The sequence below is a fragment of the Rhincodon typus genome, chromosome 36 (genome assembly GCF_021869965.1).
Source record: "Rhincodon typus isolate 14 chromosome 36, sRhiTyp1.1, whole genome shotgun sequence".
NCBI classification, from domain to species: Eukaryota; Metazoa; Chordata; class Chondrichthyes; order Orectolobiformes; family Rhincodontidae; genus Rhincodon; species Rhincodon typus.
The window spans coordinates 14,443,457-14,458,257 of NC_063367.1; the positions used below are offsets into that span (position 1 = coordinate 14,443,457).

Genomic DNA, 14,801 nt, shown 5'->3' on the forward strand with positions numbered 1-14,801 from the left:
CCACATCATACACCTCGACTACAAGTTTGGGTGCAGTATGAGACCTGGCTGCATTGACAAGGTTAATGGTGACGGTTGTGTTGGTGGAAGCGAGAGGCGCCGGAGATTGGCGATTCTCGGTCCGGTGGTGCGCTGACAGGATTCTGCTCTAGGGCCATGGATGAACACTTAACAAGAAGGACTGCAAAGTTGACCCTTATTTCTTTATTTTTCTGCCTTAATATTCTATGTTTCAGTTTATTTTTTTGTATTTTAAGATAGTGCTGAAAAGTGGCAATCCTTTGCAACACTCTTCACTGTGTTTTGTAACAAAATACACGTGACAATAAATAAATAAATAAATAAATAAATCGGCTGTTGTTACATTAGACAGGTTGCCTGCAGTCTGGCCATACACTCAGTCAATAGTTTTTTCGTCTCTGAGTCTGGAAGTCCTGGGTACAAATCCCACTTTAGCGACAGCAGAGTGAAAATCGGACGTAGGGTTTGCTGGAAAGGATACATTCTGCCAAGCTCTGCCTCAGTTGTATATGTGACAGGGGGTTGGTTAGCTAGATGGCCTGTTTGTGGTGTAGAGTGACACCAACAGCATGGGTTCAATTCCCACGCTGGCTCAGGTTATCATGAAGGATCTTCCTTCTCAACCTTTCCCCTCACCTGAGGTGTGGTGACACTCAGGTTAGCCCCAGCACCAGCTGTCTCTCTCTAATGAGAAAATAGGCCAAAAGTCTGGTAGGATTATGATAACTTTACCTATGCACTCAGTAGTGTGCTGGGGATACAACCATTTCTAACCAAGCCTATAGTTTTTTTTATCCAGGGCCCCTTGTACTCGCTGATTGCATTGGAAGACCTTCCAGACCAGCCACAAATCGTTCTGTCAGTGGCTTCCCAGTTGATAAGAGTTTGCAGTTGTTTTTGACATGTAATGTAGATGCTCATTGAGGAGAGAACTCTTTAGCCAGACTGCAGGTGAAGAGCAGAAGTGATGAATGTACAAAGATATTGAGGCAATTACATAGTTTCAATATTGAGGAAACTAGATAACCACATGAGGCAGGAAAAAGTAGAGGTCCATTCTGATTGGTTCAGTAGTTTGGAAGAAACGTATGAAGTATAAACTCCAGTTGGGTCTAGTTTGGACATCCATCTTGTTCCTGCGCTGTATATTCAATGTAGCTCTCTGTAACATTGGAATACACGTATTATTGCAGTGATTAAGACTTCAGCACTTTGAATTAAATGAATTGAATTGAATTAGCTTTATTGTCACATGTACTCAAAAAGTTTACAAGTTTCCATTTACAACACCATCTTAGGTGCAAGGTACCTAGGTACAGATTCTTCAGTACAAGTTCTTAAGGAGAAAAAAAATTAGAAAAATAAAAGAAATAAAAATTCCGGCATTACAGATTGTGGAATAAACTGATAAAATAGAGACATTAAAAAGTTCAGAACGACAGAGTCCATGCTTGAACCCAGGCTCCAGTCTGCACCAGGCCTTGACTCCAGACTACGCCAGGCTTCACCTTGACCGGGGGACTGCTCTGGAAGCACCTTGAGGCTGGAATTCCATGCTGGGCTGAAAGACCAAAGCACCAGGCCGAGAGACTGTCTCGTCAGATTCCCACTGGGACCACCACGCCTGGACAAGAGGATACCTCGTTGGGTCCATACTGAGGCTGGGATTTCAATAGCGCGCTGAGGCTGGGTGTTCATCTTGTCCGAGAAGAAAGAAGAGAAAAGAAACACAAAAGATAAAAAAACAAGAAAAAGGAAAAGAAACAAGCAGAGTGGATGAGTTCCGGCTGAAGTATCCTTCAGAATCTGTTAATGTTCATGTTAAAATGTCATCTCATCCTCTGTTTGTGACAATACCATCTTAACTGAACCATTACTTTAGAATGACAGAGTTGGATTTTACCTTTAAAGTGGATAAGTAGCATTTTTGAGAGTTTAATGGATAGTTTCTCACTGCGAGTCTTATTGAATTTTCACACACTTTTCTCTGAAACTCACCTCATTTTATTTTTATTGTCCATCCCTAATTACTCAGAGGGTGGTTAAGAGTTAACCACGTTGCTGTGCGTCCTTAATCACACATGGGCCAGACTAGGTAAGGATGGCAGTTTCCTTCCCTAAAGGACATTAGTGAACCAGATGGGTCTTTCCTGACAATCGATTCATAGTCATAATTAGTCTCTCAATGCCAGATTTTTTTTATTGAATTCAAATTCCACTATCTGCCACGGTGGGATTTGAACCTGGGTCCCCAGAACATTACCTAGGTCTTTGGCCTTGCCAGTGATGAATTTTTAAAAAAATTTGGGATTGGCCTATGCTGGACACAGACTTTGTTCTGATTCACTGCTCCCCTACCTGAAGACTGTAGCCAAGGGAGGGCCTGATTACAAGAGGATTTGTGGCAGCTGAAAGTCCATGCTGCATTTAATGCGGCACTGAAACAGCCTCACAGACAGCGCAGCGATCAATGAAATGTCCAAGCTCTCAGCATCAAACTGTGCAATGCCCTGACACTCTGAGAGCACCACTAACAACTGAGAGGAAACTAACATCGCAGGCCCAGGGGATGCTTTTAGCTGACACCTTGCCACAACCTGAGGAAAAAAACTGGATGCACTGAAATTGACAAAAAAAAACAAAAAAAATGTATGACAGAAGCTGTATCAAATTGCAAATCAATTCAATCACCTTAAAGGAACATAATTATCTTGAATGAGCTGATTAATTGTTTTCACCTTGTAATTCAGCAATAAAGAAAGTGCTAGAATTTTTTTTATATTTAATAAGATCCCATAAAATATGCTTCAAAATGAAACCAGGGATATTTCCAAAGCAGCGACCACACAGGCTGATGTGATTTCTGATTGAACGCTTATTTATAAGGCAAGTAAATATAGGGAGAGTGCCATCGTGGTTTAGCATCACTGGGCAAGCAAACTAAAGGCTGAAACTAGAATAAAGCTGAAGTCCCACCAACAGCGGCAAGAGAAATTCAGATTCAATGAATAAATTCTAGAATTAAAATCTCATCTTAGGGTAGGTAACCATGAAACCATTGTCATTAAAAACCCTAACCCGAAACAAAAAACTGCGGATGCTGGAAATCTGAAACAAAAACAGTCATTGCTGGAGAAACTCAGCAGGTCTGGCAGCATCTGAGGAGACAGAAACAGAATTGATGATTTGGAGTCTGGTCATCCAGTAGAATTTAATTTGGATAGGGGCAGGAGTTATACAATTAAAAGTAGGGCCTTGGGTAGTGTTGTAGAACAGAGAGACCTAGGGTTCAGGTACATAATTCTTTGAAATTTACATTGCATATAGACAGGGTGGTTAAGGTATTTAGCATGCTTGCTTTCAATGCTCAGATCATTGACTGTAGGAGTTATGTTGAGGTTGTGCAGAATGTGAATGAGGGCTCTTCTGGAAGGATATTATTAAACGAGAAAGCGTTCAAAAGAGATTTACCAGAATGTTGCTGGGAATGGAGGGTTTGAATTCTAAGGAGAGGTTGGATAGGATAGGACATTTTTCACTGGAGCATAGGAGGTTGAGAGGTGACCTTATTGAAATTTATAAAATCATGAGTGGCACAGATAAGGTGAATTGAAAGTGTCTTTTTCCCTAGGGTGGGAGACTTTAAGGCTAAGGGTCATATTTTTAAGGTGAGAGAGAGAGATTTAAAAAAGACATGAGGTGCAAAATTTTTACACAGAGAGTGGTTTGTTTGTGGAATGAACTTCCAGAGGAAGTAGTGGTTGTGGGTGCAGTTACAGCATTTAAAAGACATTTGGTTAAGTACATAGAGTTATAGAGTCATATAGCACAGAAACAGACCCTTCAATCCAACCAGTGTATGCCGAACATAATCCCAAACTAAACTAGTCCCCCCTGCCTGCTCCTGGCCCATATCCCTCCAAATCTTTCCTATTCATACATCCATCCAAATGTCTTTTAAATGTTGTAAGTGTACCCGCATCCACCACATCATCAGGAAGCTCATTCCACACGTGAACCACCCTCTGTGTAAAAAAATTGCCTCATTTATTTTTTAAATCTCTCTCCTCTCACCTTAAAAATGTTCCCCCTAGTCTTGAAATTCTCCATCTTAGGGAAAAAACAACTACCATCAACTCTTTCTATATCTCTCATTATTGTATAAACTTCTATCAGGTCACCTCTCAACTTCCTACACTCCAGTGAAAAAAGCCCCAGCCTATCCAGGCTTTCCTTATAACACAAACGTTCCATTACCAGCAACATCCTGGTAAATCGCTTCTAAACTCTCTCCAGGTTGATAATATCCTTCCCATAACTGGCCAACCAGAACTGGGCACAGTATTCTAGAAGAGACATCACCAATGTCCTGTACAACCTCAATATAATGTCCCAACTCCTATATTCAAAGGTCTGAGCAATGAAGGCAAGCATGCCAGATGCCTTTTTAACCATCCTGTCTATATGTGACACAAACTTTAAAGAATTATGTACCTGCACCCCTAGTTACTCTGTTCTATAACACTGCCCAAGGCCCTACTGTTAATTTTGTAAGACTTACTCATGTTTGTTGTACCAAAATATAATACCTGACATTTATCCAGTTTGAACTTCATCTGCAATTTTTCAGCCCATTGATCCATTTGATCAAGATCCCTTTATAATCTTAGAAAGCCTTCGTCACTGTCTACTATGCCACCAATTTTGGTGTCATCCACAAACTTACTAACCATGCCTTCTATATTCTCATCCAAATCATTAATACAAATGACAAACAGAAGAGGTCCGAGAACCAATCCCTGTGGAAAACTGGTCACCGGCCTCAGTCCATAATTAACATCTTCTGCTCTGCCAGCATCAACCTTTTTGGTAACTTCCTCAAAAAGTGCAATCAAGTTTGTGAGACATGATTTTCCTCACACAAAACTACGCTGACTATCCTTAATCAATTTTTGCCTCTCTAAATGTCCACAAATCCTATCATTTATAAACACCTCTAACAATTTACCCATAACCAAAGTCAGACTCAAAAATTTTATAGTTCTCCAGTTTCTCCTTACAACCTTTCTTAAACAAAGGTACAACATTAGCCATCCTCCATTCATCACGCACCTCACCCATAATTATAGATGATGCAAATATTTCTGCAAGGGGTCTCATAATTTCCTCCCTTACTTCCCACAACATTCTGCAATAAATTAGATCAGGTCCCAGAGTTTTATCCGCCTTTATATTGTCTAAGACTCCTAAACTTTCTCTTCTGTAATGTGAACTGTTTTTAAAACATCAAAGTTTATTTCTCTGCATTCTCTACAGTGAGAACTATTTGGAGGGATAGGGGCCAAAGTTCAAACAGGTGTGACTAGCTTAATTTGGGATCATGGCCAGCATGGACTGGTTGGACCGAAGGGTCTGTTTCCTTGCTGTATGACTGTATGACCCCACTTCAGAATAACTGAAGTCAAAACTTTAACTCTGCTTTCTCTCCATAGATGTTGCTAGATCTGCTGATGTTCTCCAGTAATTTCTGTTTTGTGTCATTAGAAACCCATCTGCTTCATTCATATCCTTTAGGGAAGGAAACTGCCATCCTCACCAGGTCTGGTCTATGTGTGACTCCAGGCCCAACGCAATGTGGTTGACTCTCAACTGCCCCTGAAATGGCCCAACAAGTTAGTTCAAGGGCAATTAGGGATGGGCAGCAATCTAGCATGACGAGCACAGCCCATGAAAAAAATAAATATTACAAGAAAATTAGAATCGACATTTGCTCAAATGATTGTTAAGAGAAGGTATTTCTTTTCAAAATGCATCAGTGCATTGCATAAGTGTTAAGGTTACCTCATAGCGTGTACTCACCAGAGGATAAATTTGTACGTGAGATATTATCAAATCTTCACTGGTGATGCTGGTAATGAGTCCGAGGAAAGGCAAAGTGTGACAAAATAATTGTGATACCAGGAAATTTCTGTTATCTGTTAAAGCTCATGGGATTTCTCCACCAGGAACGGAGCTGTGAAAGGGAAAACCTTGGAAAACTATCTTTTGGTGGAGCCTTGCCTGTAGTGAGTCCTGAGATCAAAATAAACCAAATGTTTTGCCAACAGAATTCAGTGTTCAGACAGGGGAGGCTGTGAGCATACTGATATTATCCCTGGTTGAGCTGTCTAGATACAGACAGGGGCGTGTCCTCCTCTCTGCTTCCTGAAGTCAATGACCAGCTCCTCTATTTCATTGAGGGAGAGATTGGTGTCTTTGCACCATACCACTAAGTTCTTTATCTTTTTTTTCTACTCTGTTGCTGTTTGAGATCCAACCCACTATGGTGGTGTCATCAGCAAATCTGTGAATGGAGGTAGAGCTGAATTTGGCCACACAGTTGTGAGTGTATAAGGAGTATAGTAAGGGGCTGAGTACACAGCCTTGCGGGGCACCGCTGTTGAGAATTGTTGTGGAGGAGGTGTTGTTACCTATCCTTGCTGATTGTGGGTCAGGAAGCCAAGTATCCAGTTGCAGAGTGGGGAGCAGGGTCCTAGGTCTCAGAGTTTGGAGATGAGTTTGGAAGCTAGAGTGAAGAATAGAGTAGATGTTTAAAGCATTGTAAATGCAACAGATAAAAATAAGTGTCATCTCGGCATAGATCTGAGATGTAAAACACACAGCAGTGGTTACAAAATGCTGCTTCAGTGACTTACATAATCTAGGCTTACATTCCATTGCAGTTCTGAGGGACAGCTACACTGTCAGAGATACCCTTCCTCAGATGAAATGTTCAAACAAAGTCCCATCTACTCTCTCTGGCATAAAACATCCCAAAGGCACAATTTGAACAATAATGGTGGAGCTTTCGTGGCGTCCTGATCAATGTTTGTTTGGCAATGAGCACTTAATACAGATGGCCAAACACAGGAATTGCTGGAGAAACTCATTAGGTCCGACAGCATCTAATGACAGAAAAACAGTGTTAATGTTTGAATGGAGAAGTGTTCATGTTTGATTCAAAATATTAACTCTGTTTCTCTTTCAAGAATAATCATACCACACTCAAAATGTTAACTCTGTTTCTGTCTCCGCAGATGTTGCCAGACCTGATGAGTTTCTCCAGCATTCTCTATGTTTGTTTCAGAATTCCAGCATCAGCAGTACTTTGATGTTACTTAAAACTGATGATCTGGTCATGATCACATTGTTTTTTGTGGGAGCTTGCAGAACATGAATTGACTGCCACATTTTCCCCTTTGCAACAGTGACCTCCCTTCACAAGTACCTTGCTCACCCTAAAATGATTTGGGATATCCTGAGGTTGTGAAACTCATTCTATAATTTCAAGTTTCTTCTCATTTTTTCCTTTTCCGTTCCTTATATTTGAAAAGCTGCTGACACCTCAGTTTGGATTTTGAGTTGTACCTAGTTTTGACTTATTACTGCTATAGAATGTGTGAACATATTTTGAATTGGTTATTCCCAATAGAAGGGTTGCAGTAATACATCAGCTTTCAGTAACTGAATGGTATAATAGGGCCACTGTGATGTAAAAAAAATACACACATGATCTAATCCTAGCAGCATCTCTTGGATTAAAAATCTACATGCATTGTCAATTCAAATGCTCAACATAACTTGCCCTGAACAAAATTATTTTAATGTGAGTTTTCACCCATCGTGACAACTTTCAGATGAGATGTTAAAACAAGATCCTACCTGTCTATTTAAGTCAGGGTCAACTTTTTTACACAGGGAGTGGTCCATGTGTGGAATGAACTGCGAGAGGACGTGGATTTAGGTACAGTTACGAGGTTTAAACGACATTTGGGTGAGTACATGAATAGGAAAGGTTTGGAGGGATACGGGCCAAACACAGGCCAGTAGGACCAGTTTTGTTTGGGAACATGGTCAGTGTGGATTAGTTGGACTGAAGAATATGTTTCCATGCTGTGTGACTCTAAGTGACTGTAATAGATCTCATTCAAGGAATCATACAATCACACAACACAGAAGAGATTATTCAGCCCATCTAAACCTCTGTATCCCTTTGAAAGTTCTCTCCAGTTAATCCTTCTGTTCTACTCTTTCCCGACAGTACTTCAACTTCTTTCTCCTCATGTACTTATCCAGTTCCCTTTGAAAGTTTCTATTGAATCTGGATCCACTGACCCATCAGGAAGCACATTCCAGATCACAGCTCCCCACATAAAACTGATCTCCTTATCTTCCTTCAGGATCCTTCATCAATGATCCAAAGTCTGTGTGCATTGGTTAACAAAGCTACTAGCTTCTCTTTATTCTGTGAAAACCCCTCATCATTTTAGGCAAAAAAATTATTAAATCTTTCTTCAACCCTCTTTGCTTCAGGGAGAATGGTCCTATCTTTCTTGAATCTGTGCATATCTAAAATCACACAAGACTATTTCTTCAGAAAAAATAGAATGACTTACTCTTCAACTGTCAGGAAGACACAGATAACTGTTCATTATCTCAATGTCGCTTTGTGCAAACTTGTCACATTCTGAAAGCCGGCTACGTTTTCTTATATAACAGTGATTACTTGTTGTCTATAAAGCAATTTCAGTATATTCTGAGGATGCAGAAAAGGTTATCTGGGTAAGTTCTTTGTATTTTTTGTTCTCCTTGCTTTCTTCCTCTCTGTTTCTATGATCCTGAATTGGATGATTTCACAATCTCAGTCCCAACAACAAAGAATGCATTTGTGAGTTTAGCAACAAATCCTATTGCCAATTCTTGTGTCCTACCGACACATTTTTTTGCCTGCTTCCAATGCACTTTGTTTACCCTTGTCCAGGCACCATTCATGCCACACAAGTTCCAGGCAATGACCATCTCAGATAAGGGAGAATCCAACCATCGACCCTTTATATTCAATGGCATTACCATTGCTATATCTCCCACCACCTACACCCTGCAGAGGGCTACCATTGACTACAAACTGAACTGGATTAGTAATATAAATACAGTGGCTACATGGAGAGGGTCAAGGACTTGGAATTCAGCAGTGAGTATCTCATCTCTTTGCTCCTCAAAGCCTGTCCACTATCTACAAGGCACAAGTCAGGAGTGTGATGGAATATTCCCTGCTTGCCCAGATGAGTGCAGCTCCAACAACTCCCTTAGAAGCTTGAGACCATCCAGGGGAAAACATTCTGTTAGAATGATACCCCATCTAATACTTTCACATTTGTTTGAAAAATTTGTTCTAGATCAAAGAATCCCTCCAGTGTGGAAACAGGCCCTTCGACCTAACGAGTCCACATTGACCCTCAGAGCACCCACCCAGACCCCTCCCTTTATAACCCATCTAATCTACACATCCCTGAACACTACAGGCAATATAGCATTGCCAATCCACCTAGCCTGCACATCTTTAGACTGTGGGAGGAAACCGGAGCACCTGGTGGAAATCCACGCAGACACGGGGAGAATGTGCAAACTCCACACAGACAGTTGCCCGAGGGTGGGATCGAACCGAGGTCCCTGGCGCTGTGAGGCAGTGCTAACCACTGAGCAACTGTGCCGCCAGATATGGCTAATCTGATTTTAAATTCAACTCTACATTCCTCCCTGATAATCTTTCATCCCCTGGTAATGAAGAATCTTTCTACCTCTGCCTTAGAAACAGTGCTAACCACTGTGCCACTGTGCCACCCCGTTCTGAAGAAGTCTTACAAGACTCTTCAAGTTGAAGGACAGCTCCATCAAAATAACTATTGGCCTGCTTCTCTTTGTGTAGCAATATTGTGAACATTGGTAATTTTCACACAGAGATCAGAGGCATTTGACAATGGTACCCCCTGCCCTGTTAACTCTGCCTGTTGAGTTTCTCTGGCACTCTCTGTGCATGTTTTAGTTTTCCAGCATCACAGTATTTTGCTTTTATATTTTTGACCAACCTGTTCAGAGATGTTATGACACACCTCTGGATCAGGTGGCACTTCAGCCTGGGTCTCCTGGCTCAGAGGCAGGGACACTACCACTGCACCACAAGATTCTAGAAAGTAGAAAGCAAGCTGTGGCTTTGAAGGTTCAGGCTGTTCTTCCTTTCCATCCTTCCCTCTGAACTTAGGTGCACATGGTATATTAAGGAAAGATAAAATCTCCTTCCACTTACTCCTGGGTTGTAAGGAATTGAGTTGGATATTGCCACAGAATTCAAAAGAGCAGGTTTGGTCTCTCAAGATGTGGGAGTGAAGAATATCCTGGATTGTACTTTATTCCTTTTAAGGCCATCAGTGTATTCGGAACTTTCCCTTAGGAGATGAAATGCTTTGAGAGGAACCCTCAACTAGATAGGTCCCAGCTATGGTATGTAGCCACTGTGAGTTTCAAATAACTCATGGCATTCTCTTACTTTGATTTTTAATGATCCTATGAAAGGAGGAAATGTTAGAAACAGTTAGCCTGGAACATCATATTGTAGCTGAGAGACATATTACAACTTGAGAAAAAAAAATTAAAGTCTTGCATTTATGTAGTACCTTTTGCCAGTTTAGGATGTCCCACAGTGCTTTGGAACTGATGAAGTAGAGCCAAAAGGAAAGCTGAAAATTGGCTTCACAAGCATTGACAATACTTCAAATGCTCCAAAGGAAGTTCCAGAACCAAATTCCGAAACAACACTCTAGGCCAGGCCACAAAAGAGCAGGGGGAGCAAATGCTTCAGCTCTCTGTGTGAAAATTACCAACGTTCACAACACTAGTGCACACAAGAAAATCGGCGAATAATTATTTTGATGGAGCTGTCCTTCAAATTGAAGGATAGTGATGATGTTTATGCCATGCATTAATGTAATCAAGAGCAGTAGGTGTACTCTGAGGAAGATTTTCAAATAAAATGTCTATTATTTTTTCCTTCTCAAAGAACTGTGTTGGTAGGAGCTTGTCAGCAATCCCCCCAAGGCAATTAGTGATCATCCTTTACAGCAGGAATTTCAGTAGATGTAATGACATGAACAGTATAAATTAACGCACAAGATTCTGTACAATTCTATCTCCAGGCCTTAATTCCTCTCTCCTCTTCCTCCCTATTGATTGATGTTCCAGTAGCTGCTACCACCTAGAGAAGTTGAGGCAAGTAACTTGGATGTAGCTAAGAGGAAGCTAGATAAACACATGTGGGAGAAAGGAATGAAAAGGTATGATAGTAGAGTCAGTGTTGATGGATTAATAGTCTAGTGAACTGGACTAACGATCCAGAAACATGTGTTCAAAAGCCACTATGGCAGTTGCAAAATATAAATTCAATTCAATTCAGAGAATTAAAAATAAATTGTTATAAATAAAAAATATCTGGAGCGGAATCTTCTGAACTGGCTAGGGCCTCACCTATGATTTGGAGATCTAGCAAGACACTTACGCTGCCACTTTTCAATAATTGCCACCATACCACAAGCCAGTCAGGCACTGACAAGGCTACTGCCTGGTCTTTCTTTGGAATCAAGGCCCTGGGGCAGAGGCTTCACTTACACAGAAGAGAAGGTCATGAGTTCAAGTCCCAGTCAAAAACCTAAACACAAAATCCAGGCTGACACTCCAGTGCAGTATTGTTCTGATCAATAGTAATCAGGTTGCTTGATTTCTGGTGAGCAAAATCTAATTAAAGGATGAATTGGAGGAAGTCAGTGCACACCACCGTGAGCATACCATTTACAAGGCTAGTGGGATGGTGGATGTGAAGAACAGACTGCCAACCAATGCCATCAACAGAGGAGCTATGGTAAGTTATAAAGGTATTGGAGAATGGGGAATGCTGTACCGACAGAAGCACTATCTTTCAGATGGGCTTTAAACTAAACCCAGTCTGTCCATCTCAAGTGACAAGTCAGCAATTGTTGAACTGTTTAAGACTTTTCGAGATGCCATTTCAAGACTCTGAGACAACACCGGGGAAAGAGTTATTAGCCAAAGAGAGCACAAGGTAAAAGGCTTTCAGAAATGAACAACAGTTCTGTTCAAAGAGTTGAGGTAATCTGCAAGTGCTGTAACCACAGAACTAGTGAGGAAATTTCTGAAGAAAGGCCCGACCTGAAACATCAGCTTTCCTGTTCCTCTGATGCTGCCTGGCCTGCTGTGTTCCTCCAGCTCCACACTGTGTTATCTCTGACTCCAGCATCTGCAGTTCTTATTATCTCTGAGGAAGATTTTTTTTTTCCCTTTTACTCTGCCAAAGTCTGCTGTACCACTGAGTCCATCCATACAGACAACTTCCAATTATTCAACTATAGAAATCATTGCCATTGATGAATTCTGACCCTCAGGTTTTCAATACCTTCACTTCAGAAAGAGAAACATTCAAAGCAAGTAACAGGCCTATAACAATAACAGACTGATCATCTATGCATCTTTATAAGTATCTTTCATCCATATCTACTTTTAAATCTATGTATCTGTCTGTTATATAATTAATGTATTTCTTTCTTAACTTAATAACTATTTGCAATAATTATGTGATAAGCTAACCTTTGATATGTTTTAAAACCAATGCTTTTTAGTCTCAATGAGCTGAACGAATTTGCAGTCCATGCATCAGATTGCTGACAGGGCTAATATGATTGTGACAGTCATCAACCCAAAACATTAACTCTGTAAAGGCTGCTTGATTTGCCCAGTGCTTCCAATGTTTTCTGTCTTACCTCCTTCCGAACTACCTATTGATCCCACATTAGGAATAGGTCCCCTATCTCTGCTGAAAGTAATCAGCAGTGTGCTTTGGCTTCTCTTCAGATCATATAAATCTTTCACCTTTTCCTAAAGATTTCCATGGAGAGTAGCACTCAGAGTTTTAAACAATTTTCCTTTTCTATATGCACTTCCAATACCTTCAAAAGTCACCCCCGACCCTTAATTGATTGTATTGTCTGTTCTACAAACCCACTGTCCCATTAGCCTTGTAAATGGTGTGCTCATGGCCACAGTTCTGTAGTCAATAATCTTGGCTGTTCTGAACTCCTCCAATTCATCCTTTAACTAGATTTTACTCGCCAGAAATCCCAACAACCTGGTTAATATTGATCTCAACAAACTAAATTAGATTAACAGCATGGCACCAAATATTCAATCAACATAAAGTATTTGTTCAAAAACATTTTTTAATGAGGGGGAGTATCTCATTAGAATTACTGCGCTTTGTATCTGATCGGCTAATCCCCTATGCTGTGCTGAGAATATATTTCTAATGGGCCAGTTCCAATGCATAGATCTTCCCTGGTTTTGTGCTGTGAATGAGTGCATAGCTTTTCATGGCATCTGTAAAGATACAGTGAGTTTGCAATCACATCAAGTTTGCAATGTTTCATTGCATTGTTAACAATCATTAATGCTGTTAATGCCACTTCCCATACTGCAGCCAAGTCCCTTGCTTCTAGCATCTGAGTCATAAATATGTGGCTTTGGCCAGAAATAATCCTAGATCTTGGCAAAAGAATTCAGAAAACTTGTACACAACCCAGTTCAAGCGAGGAAAGAAAGTATTTTCTTTACATGGTTAGCGCTAACCTTATTTGTGCAAAGCTGGTGTTCACAGAGAATCACATTGTGAAGAAAGGGACTAATCTGTCTTGACTGTTAATCACACTCCCTGCTCGTTTCCAAGTCCTGCATTGTTTTATTTTTCTCATTTACGAACTTGAAAATTCTGATTGAATCTGTTTAAAGGCATTACATTCCTGACTGTAACAAAGTGCTGTGTTTAAAAGAAGATATTCCGCTCACCTTCCCTCCTGCCTTTGTGGTTGCTTTTAATCTGCACTGTCTGGTTACCGACTGGTCTGCCTACGGAAACAGTTTCTCCCTATCCATTCTATCAAAACATCTCATATTGTAGAGCACCACATCAATCTAGGAATGTCGCTTTGGTGAATATGATATTGGCAGCAACGTGTTGTCTTCATACCTCGATGGAAACAATTGACAGCAAAAGAATGCAGATCGAAAAGTTATCTATCTCAGGTTGTAGCTCAGTAGCGTTGTTTGTCTGAGGCGGTCAAAACATCTGTTGCATTTGCAGCAGCCTCCAGGCATCTATCCCTTGGCCCTGTGGTCTGCATTTGCAATTCATTTTTCAAGGCTGAACCAACAGCTGCCAGTGAAACTTACTGTGCCTGAGCTTGGTCCCTGGTGTTGCCATTCTATTTGGCTGGGGGTCAAGCTTCGAGAGTCCAACATCTGCCCAAGAAGCCTGAAGCATTGGCCAGGAGTCAAGCTTGAAGCAATCATCCTGCTATTCTTCGTGTGCCATCCCTCATCTCTGAAGATTTGCAAATATTAATACCAGCCTTGGGTTGGTAGGAGTGCAGGGAAGCGTGTGGCCTTAGAAAGGATGAACACGTTATTTGGGAAGTTATGCAAAAGTTTAGAAATCCACTTAATTTGTCCAGTGTTAATTGGAAAGGCAGAGTTTAGTAACGGACTGTATTGTAGATCAGAGACTTCATAGTATCCTGCAAGGAGAAATAAATTTCTTGCTGCCCTCATTTGCTGAGAAACTGATTAAAGCCCTTGCTGACACTAGCCTATTGACTTCCAATATCAATGCAGCACATTCTATCATGAGAGTTTTACTTCTTTTCGAAGTGGCGAGCGTTTGTCTAAAATATTTTTTGCAGCATTTTGCCCTCACCTACTCATTCCACTCATTCTGAGATTCTGCCTCTTCGGTAACAGCACTTACCCATGTTGTCAATCTTCATGTGGCAGGCTTTTCGACAGTAAGTGTCGCTTTGTAACTCAAATGCTGGAAGATTAAAGCCGACTATACTTGGCTAATGTTC

General features: G+C 40.9%; 1 non-coding gene across 1 annotated transcript; it reads left to right on the forward strand.

The window, feature by feature from the left end:
- Window positions 1-12,736: 12,736 nt before the first annotated feature.
- LOC125487121 lies at window positions 12,737-12,850 on the forward strand. Its single transcript, XR_007265662.1, has one exon. It is a non-coding gene; the product is annotated as a U5 spliceosomal RNA (small nuclear RNA).
- Window positions 12,851-14,801: the final 1,951 nt, after the last annotated feature.